Raw genomic sequence first — 8674 nt, forward strand, 5'->3', positions numbered from 1 at the left:
ACATTCATCCCACTAGCCTGATTGTTATCCACTCATTTCACTGTCCAACAGTTCACAGAGTCATAGAGATGTACAGCATGGAAACATACTCTTTGGTCTAACTTGTCCATGCTGACTAGATATCCCAACCCAATCTAGTCCCACCTGCCAGCACCCGGCCCCTATACCTCCAAACCCTTCCTATTCATATACCTATCCAGGTGCCTTTTAAATGTTGCAATTGTACCAGCCTCCACCACTTCCTCTGGCAGCTCATTCCATACATGCACCACTCTCTGCGTGAAAAAGTTGCTGCTAGGACTGTTTTATGTCTTTCCCCTCTCACCCTAAACCTATGCCCTCTAGTTCTGGACTCCTCCATCCCAGGGAAAAGACTTTGTCTATTTACCCTATCCATGCCCCTCATGATTTTATAAACCTCTATAAGCTCACCCCTCAGCCTCCAATGCTCCAGGGAAAACAGCCCCAGCTTATTCAACCTCTCCCTATAGCTCAAATCCTCCAACCCCTAGCAACATCCTTGTAAATCCTTTCTGAACCCTTTCAAATTTCGCAACATCTTTCCGATAGGAAGGACACCAGAATTGCACACAATATTCCAAAAGTGGCCTAACCAATGTCACATACAGCCACAACATGACCTCCCAACTCCTATAGTCTAGATTAGAGTGGTGCTGGAAAAGCACAACAGTGCAGGCAGTATCCGAGGATGCTGCCTGACCTGCTGTGCTTTTCCAGCACCACTCCAATCTAGACTCTGGTTTACAGCATCTGCAGTCATTATTGTTACCTCCCAATTCCTGTACTCAATACTCTGACCAGTAAAGGTAAGCATACCAAATGCCTTCTTCACTATCCTATCTACCTGCGACTCTACTTTCAAGGAGTTATGAACCTGCATTCCAAGGTCTCTTTGTTCAACAGCACTCCGTAGGACCTTATCATTAAGTGTATAAGTCCTGCTAAGATTTGTTTTCCCAAAATGCAGCACCTTGCATTTGCCACTTCTCAGCTCATTGGCCCATCTGATCAAGATCCTGTTGTAATCTGAGGTAAGCCTCTTCGCTGTCCACTACACCTCCAATTTTGGTGTCATCTGCAAACTTACTAACTGTACCTCTTATGCTCACATCCAAATCATTTATGTAAATGATGAAAAGTAGAGGACCCGGCACCGATCCTTGTGTCACTCCACTGGTCACAGGCCTCCAGTCTGATAAACAACCCTCCACCACCACCCTCTGTCTTCTACCTTTGAGCCAGTTCTGTATCCAAATGGCTAGTTCTCCAAGGAATCCATGAGATCTAACCATGCTAACCAGTCTGCCATGGGGAACCTTGTCAAAAGCTATCCTTAATCAGTCTTTGCCTTTCCAAATACATGTGCATCCTGTCCCTCAGGATTCCCTCCAACAACTTACCCACCACTAACATCAGGCTCACTGGTCTATAGTTCCCTGGCTTGTCCTTAGCACCTTTCTTAAACAGTGGCACCACATTAGCCAACCTCCAGTCTTCCAGCACCTCACCTGAGACTATCGATGATACAAGTATCTTGGCAAGGAGCCCAGCAATCACTTCCCTAGCTTCCCACAGAGTTCTAGATTACACCTGATCAGGTCCTGGGGATTTATCCACTCTTATGTGTTTCAAGACATCCACACTTCCTCCTCCATAATATGGATATTTTTCAAGCTGTCACTATCTATTTCCCTACATTCTATACCTTCCATATCCTTTTCCACAGTAAATACTGATGAAAAATACTAGTTTAGTATCTCCCCCATCTCCTGTGGCTCCACACAAAAACCACCTTGCTAATCTTTGAGGGGCCCTATTCTCTCCCTAGTTGCCCTTTTGTCCTTAATATATTTGTAAAAACCCTTTGTATTCTCCTTAACTCTATTTGCCAAAGCTATCTCATATCCCTTTTTCACCCTCCTGATTTCCCTCTTAAGTATACTCCTTCTGCAATTATAAGTTAGTTTCACTACAGTCTGGAAACAGGCCCTTTGACCCAACAAGTCCACACTGACCTCCAAAGAGTAACCTACCCAGACCCATTTCCCTTTGACTAATGCAACTAACACTATAGGCAATCTAGCATGGCCAATTCACCTGACCTGCATATCTTTGGATTGTGAGAGGTGACGCACACAGACACGAGGAGAATGCGCAAACTCCATACAGATGTCACCTGAGACTGGAATTGAACCCAGGTTCCTGGTGCTATGAAGCAGCAGTGCTAACCACTGAGCCACCAGCCACCCTTATATTCTTCTATGGATTAATTCGATCTATCCTGTCTATACTTGACATATACTTCCTTCATTTTCTTAACTAAACCTCAATTTTTTTAGTCATCCAGTATTCCCGACACCTACCAGCCTTCCCTTTCACCCTGACAGGAATATACTGTCTCTGGATTCTCGTCATCTCATTTCTGATGGCTTCCCATCTTCCAGCCGTCCCTTTACCTGCGAACATCTGCCCCCAATCAGCGTTTGAAAGTTCTTGTCTAATACCGTCAAAATTGGCCTTTGTCCAATTTAGAACTTCAACTTTTAGATCTGGTCTATCTTTTTCCATCACTATTTTAAATCTAACAGAATTATGGTTGCTGGCCCCAAAGTACTCCCCCACTGATACCTCAGTCACCTGCCCTGCCTTATTTCCTAAGAGTAGGTCAGGTTTTGCACCTTCTCTAGTACATACATCCACATACTGAATCAGAAAATGTTCTTGTACACGCTAAACAAATTCCTCTCCATCTAAACCCTTAACACAATGGCAGTCCCAGTCTATGTTTGGAATGTTAAAATCCCCTACCATTACCACCCTATTATTCTTACTGAGATCTCCTTACAAGTTTGTTTCTCAATTTCCCTCTGACTATTAGGGGGTCTACAATACAATCCCAGTAAGGTGATCATCCCTTTCTTATTTCTCAGTTCCACCCAAATAACTTCCCTGGATGTATTTCCAGGAATATCCTCCCTCAGCACAGCTGTAATGCTATCCCTTATCAAAAATGCCACTCCCCCTCCCCTCTTGCCTCCCTTTCTATCCCTCCTGTAGCATTTGTATCCTGGAACATTAAGCTGCCAGTCCTGTCCATCTCTGAGCCATGTTTCTGTAATTGCTATGATATCCCAATCCCATGTTCCTAACCATGTCCTGAGTTCATCTGCCTTCCCTGGTAGGCCCCATGTATTGAAATAAATGCAATTTAATTTATTAGTCCTACCTTGCTCTCTGCTTTGTCCCTGTCTGCCCTGACTGTTTGACTCACTTCTGTTCTCAACTGTACCAATCTCAGATTGATCTCTTTCCTCAGCATCCCCCTGGGTCCTGACCTCCCCCAACTCTCCCCCTCCCCCTCTCCCTGGATCCCACCTTACTAACTTAAATCCTCCCAAGCAGTTCTAGCAAATTTCCCTGCCAGTAGATTGGTCCCCTTCCAATTTAGGTGCAATCTGTCCTTCTTGTACAGGTCACTCCTACCCCCAAAGAGATTCCAATGATCCAAAAATGTGAATCCTTCTCCCATACACCAGCTCCTCAACCATGCACTCATCTGCTCCATCCTCCTAATCCTGCCCTCACTAGCTCGTAGCACCGGAGTAATCCAAATATTACTACTCTCGAGGACCTCCTTTTTAACTTGCTGCCTAATTCTCTGTAATCTCCCTTCAGAATCTCAACCATTTCCCTTCCTATGTCGTTGGTGCCAATGTGTACAATTACATCCTGCTGGCCCCTCTCCCCCTTGAGAACATTCTGCACCTTCTCTGAGACATCCTTGATCCTGGCATCAGGGAAGCAACACACCATTCTGATTTTTTGCTACTGGCCACAGAAACGTCTGTCTGTACCACAAACTAGTGAATCCCCTAACACAATTGATCTCTTGGAACTCAACGTACCCCTCATTGCATTAGAGCCAGTCTCCATACCAGAAACTTGGATGTTTGTGCTACATTCCCCTGAGAATCCATCCCCCCCTACATTTTCCAAAACAGCATACTTGTTTGAAATGGGGATAGCCACAGAAGACTCTTGCACTACCTGCCTACCTCTCTTTCTTGGAGTTAACCCATCTACATGACTATATCCCTTCCTATAACTGCCATCCATCACATCCCCTTGCTCTTGTAAATTCCTCATTGCCTCTAACTGTCTCTCCAACCAATCCATTCAATCTGATAGGATTCACAACCAATGGCATTTATTGCAGATATAATCCTCAGTAACATAAATTCCTACATCTGACAAGAAGAGCGTATCACTCTACTAAAGGCCATTTTTGCTTCTTTCAATCTATAGACCCAGAAAATAGCTCTGTCTTATTCTTCTACAAAACACTGCTCCAGGTTAAATTAATACTTATGGCTTATATTTTTAAGGTTAATCAAGTGGCATATCTCAATATAACATAAAATCAAGAAAGTTCTTCTCTCTCTTTGGGCGGTATCTTCATCTATGATTTACTCCCTAGCCCTTCCACTTACCTATCTTCTGCACAAAAAAAACAATATTTGCCTAGCTACCATCAGTTCTGAGGATGGGTCACTGGACCTGAAACGTTAACTCTCAATTCTTTCCACAGATAATGCCAGACTTGCTGAGCTTTTCCAGCAATTTTTATTTTTGTATCAGAGCATTATTGACTCCTTCTCCATAGCATATTGCTAAATATCCAATAAAAATCTTTCATTCTGTGTATGCACACAACACCTCCTCAATTGATTAAAATCAATGGCAAGACCCTAGAACAAGAAGACCATTTTCAGTACACTGGAAGTGTCCTTTCACAAAAGGCAAACATAGACAAACAAATTCATCATTACCTCCCGCGTGGCAACTCAGCATCCTCCCCTAATTATTATGAGCAATGATTCCCCAAAACTCTGTTATATCTGTTTCAGAAGTTGATCCAAGACAATTGTAGTCATAGCATCATGAAGCTGGTCCAATATTTATATTTATGCTTTCAGCAAAGACTAAACTTGTCCCTTCCTTATTCAAATGCCTTTGGTTTGGCTTCTATCCTGCCTGAGACATTATGGCTGAATGCACCAGCAAAGCCATTATTGTGACCACAGTGTGTTATTACTCTTTGGCACACATCCGAATCCTGGGTGGACATGTAACATAGACATGCAAGGTTTCCTTGTCCTCTCTGTGAACTTTGATATGGCCAGTCACTCTATCTTCCACTGTTGCCTTCCTCTTTGCCTGTTTCTATATGGGCAATGTTGCCTAGTTGTATTCCCTTGTATTCCCATTTATGTAGCACATCTCATGAAGGGTTTATCCCCTTGTATTTACAGGGTCATCTTCACCTTGCTTCAAATTCCACCCTCAGATCCTTTAATATATCTAGTACCTGTTGTGGCTTAGACACATTATACTTAAACATAATAACAAATTGTCATTGTACAGCACCTTTAACATGGTAAAACATTCTAAGGCATTTCACAGGAAGGAAATCAAAGAAAAAAAATGATATTAAGTCATGCGAGGTGCTGTCAAAAAGGTCTGTTTCAAAAGGGCACCTGAAAAGAGAAGGAAGAGGGAATTCCTGAGCTTAGGGCCAAACCAACTAAAATCAATGAAAAAGTGAAGGAAATTGGGAATGCACAATGGAGATAATGAATCCGCTGAGGGTTACGATCCTCTGAGAATTCACAGATTTGGGGAAAGACCCAGAGGATTGGAAAATTGCCTTATCCATTAAGGGAAGGAGACAAAAACAGATAACAAAAGGCCAGTTAGAGTAAAAAAAAACTGCAGATGCCGAAATCCAAGGCAGACAAGAAAAAGGCTGGAAGAACACCGCAAGCCAGGCAGCATCAGGAGGTGGAGAAGTCAACATTTCATCATGACTTCCTGAAGGGGAAATCATGCCTGATAAAATTTACTACAGTTTATTGAGAAGGTAACAAGCATAAAGTTTAAAGGGGAACCAATAGATCAGATGTATTTAGATTTATAAAACACATTTGATAAGACAATATATGGCAAGTGTTAAGTGCAAATGGTTTTGGGATTGTATATTAGCATGGATTGAGGATTGGCTAACTTAAAGAAGACAGAGAGTTCAAATCAATGGAGCATTTTTAGGATGGCATCTGGCACTAAAGGAGTGCCACAGGGATTATGCCAAGACCACAATTATTTACAATACATATTAACATCTCGGATGTGGGAAGTGAATGTATTATTGCCAAGTTTGCGGATGACATAAAAGTAGGTGGGAAAACAAGTGGTGAGGATGATACATAGAGTCTGCAGCAGGATATAGACATAGGATATATGATTGGGCAAAATCTTGGCAGGTGAAACATAGTATGGGAAAATGTGCTGTTATGCAGTTTGGCAGGAAGAATAGAAAAACTGAGTATTACTTAAATGGGGAAAGGCTCCAGAAAGCTACAATACTAGAGGAGAGAAATTCTGAAAAGATGTGAGGGGCAAATCTTTTACACAGAGTGTGGTACGTGTGTGGAATGAACTTCCTGAGGAAGTGGTGGATGTGGACACAGTTACAACATTTGAAAAACACTTAGATAAATACGTGAATAGGAAAGGTTTGGAGGAATAAGGGTCATGACCAGGCAGGCAGGACTAGTTGTGTTTGAGATTATGTTCAGCATGGACTGGTTGGACCGAAGGGCCTGTTTCCTTGCTGAATGACTCTCTGACTATGGCTCTGCAAGTATTTGGGTCCTTGTACATGAATCATAAATAGCTGGCATACAAGTTCAATGAGCAATAGGGAAGACAAAATGGATTGTTGACCTTTATTTCAAAGTAAATTGAATATTAAATAGGGAGGTCAGAACTAACTAGTCAGACCACAGCTAGACCATTGAGAACAGTTTCAGTCATCTTATCTATGGAAAGATAGAGTGACATTGAAGGTATTTCAGGGAAGGTTCATTTGGTTGATTTCTGCTGTGAAGTGATTGTCTTATGAGGAGATGTTGAGTAGGTTGGATTTGTATTCAGTGGATTTTAGAAGAATGAAAGGAGATTTTACTGAAACATGAGATTCTCAGGAGGTGTGACAGACTAAATGCAGTTTACTTCCCTTTGCAAAAGTATCTAGGACTGGGGCATAATCCCAGGGTAATGGGTCACCAATATCAGGTGAAGTTGAGGAGGATTTTTTTTGTCTCACAGGGTAGCAATTTGTCAAATTCTTTGCAGCAGATGGCAGTTGATGCTGGGTCTTTTGAGCATATCCAGGGCTGAGGTAGACAGGTTTTTAATCCAGATGGGAATCCGGGGTTGTGGGGATAAGGCAGAAAAGTGGTGTTGAGATTATCAGATCATGCATGATCTCGGAGCTGACTTGACAGATAGAAAGGTTTACTTTTCCCCCTGTGTCATACAATCTTAGGCCAGAGTTGATGTAGTCTTTATGGCTGTAAGATGTTCCATAGTTTTGGAGAGGCAGGTGTGATTTGAACTCAAGAATGAGAACTTAATAATCAAGGAACTGTCAGGTTTCACACCCACTTTTGGATTCTCATTTAAATTAAAACCCACAGAGGAGAAAGTCAGAGTCATAACTAATCCAGTGTGGACAGAGTTTCAAATCACCACATGCAGACTGACATCAATAATTTACAAAGCATTCTAACTCTACTTCCATCGTCTCACATTTCCAACTTTTACCTTTGTTTTTTGAGACATTGCAAGTTTAGAAAGAAGATTAAAAGACTCTGTGTTATAGATATTTTCTAATTAACCTGATCAGAGATGTTATTGCATATCTCTGGAGCAGGTGGGACTTGAACCCAGGCCTCCTGAATCAAAGGCATGGGCACTACTTTCATATCATAAAAGCCCTCAACTTTGTGTTATACGGTGTCCTTCCATAGTCTGAAGCAATTGAAATTGCTTAAAATACTGGAACTGCAGGATCATGTAATAATCCACTACATGTATTCATTTCTACTCAAAGACCTTTACCACTCCTTTTCTATGCCAGGAAAGCACTCAGTCCCCATCCTCCAACAGACTGATTTCAAAGCATTCCTTCTCACTGATAAATTCCACATTAGCTTGCCCAATTGAACTCCATAACTAACCCAGCCTTTTTTTCCAACTTGTGCTGCTGAATTTTACTAATATGTCTCTCCTCTCCTTCCATCCCATTGGTAGTCATTCTTTCCCCTAATGGTCTCAAGTGCACTCAAGGACTTGTGCATATAATCTAGGTTTCCACTCCAACCTGGACCATTGCTATATCAGTCAAATATGACATGAAACTAACAAATGGAACATAAGATTAAAAGTAAGTAATTTTCCCCTCAAGCCCCTTCTACCATCTCAGTAGGTCATGGCTGTTCTGTGTCTCAACTTCATCTTCATCTTCATCTTCGTGCCCTGGCTCCATAACCTTTAATACTTGTGCAAAACAAAAATCTACCATTTCTTATTTTGTTACTGTCAATGGCTGCAGCTTCAGCAGTTTTACAGGAGGGAGTTCCAGTTTTTTACTTTGTGGAACGTGATTCCTGAAATCCCCAATTCCAGCTCTTGGCTCTCAAAAAAAAGATGAGATTTAATTTTAAGCTAATGCCCATGCAAAGTGTTTCTCTCGAGCTATCTATCCTCCTATTTTATCATTTTAAACAATTCAACCAAATAATTGCTCAAT

Source organism: Chiloscyllium punctatum, chromosome 17, assembly GCF_047496795.1.
Source record: "Chiloscyllium punctatum isolate Juve2018m chromosome 17, sChiPun1.3, whole genome shotgun sequence".
In the NCBI taxonomy this organism is placed as follows: domain Eukaryota; kingdom Metazoa; phylum Chordata; class Chondrichthyes; order Orectolobiformes; family Hemiscylliidae; genus Chiloscyllium; species Chiloscyllium punctatum.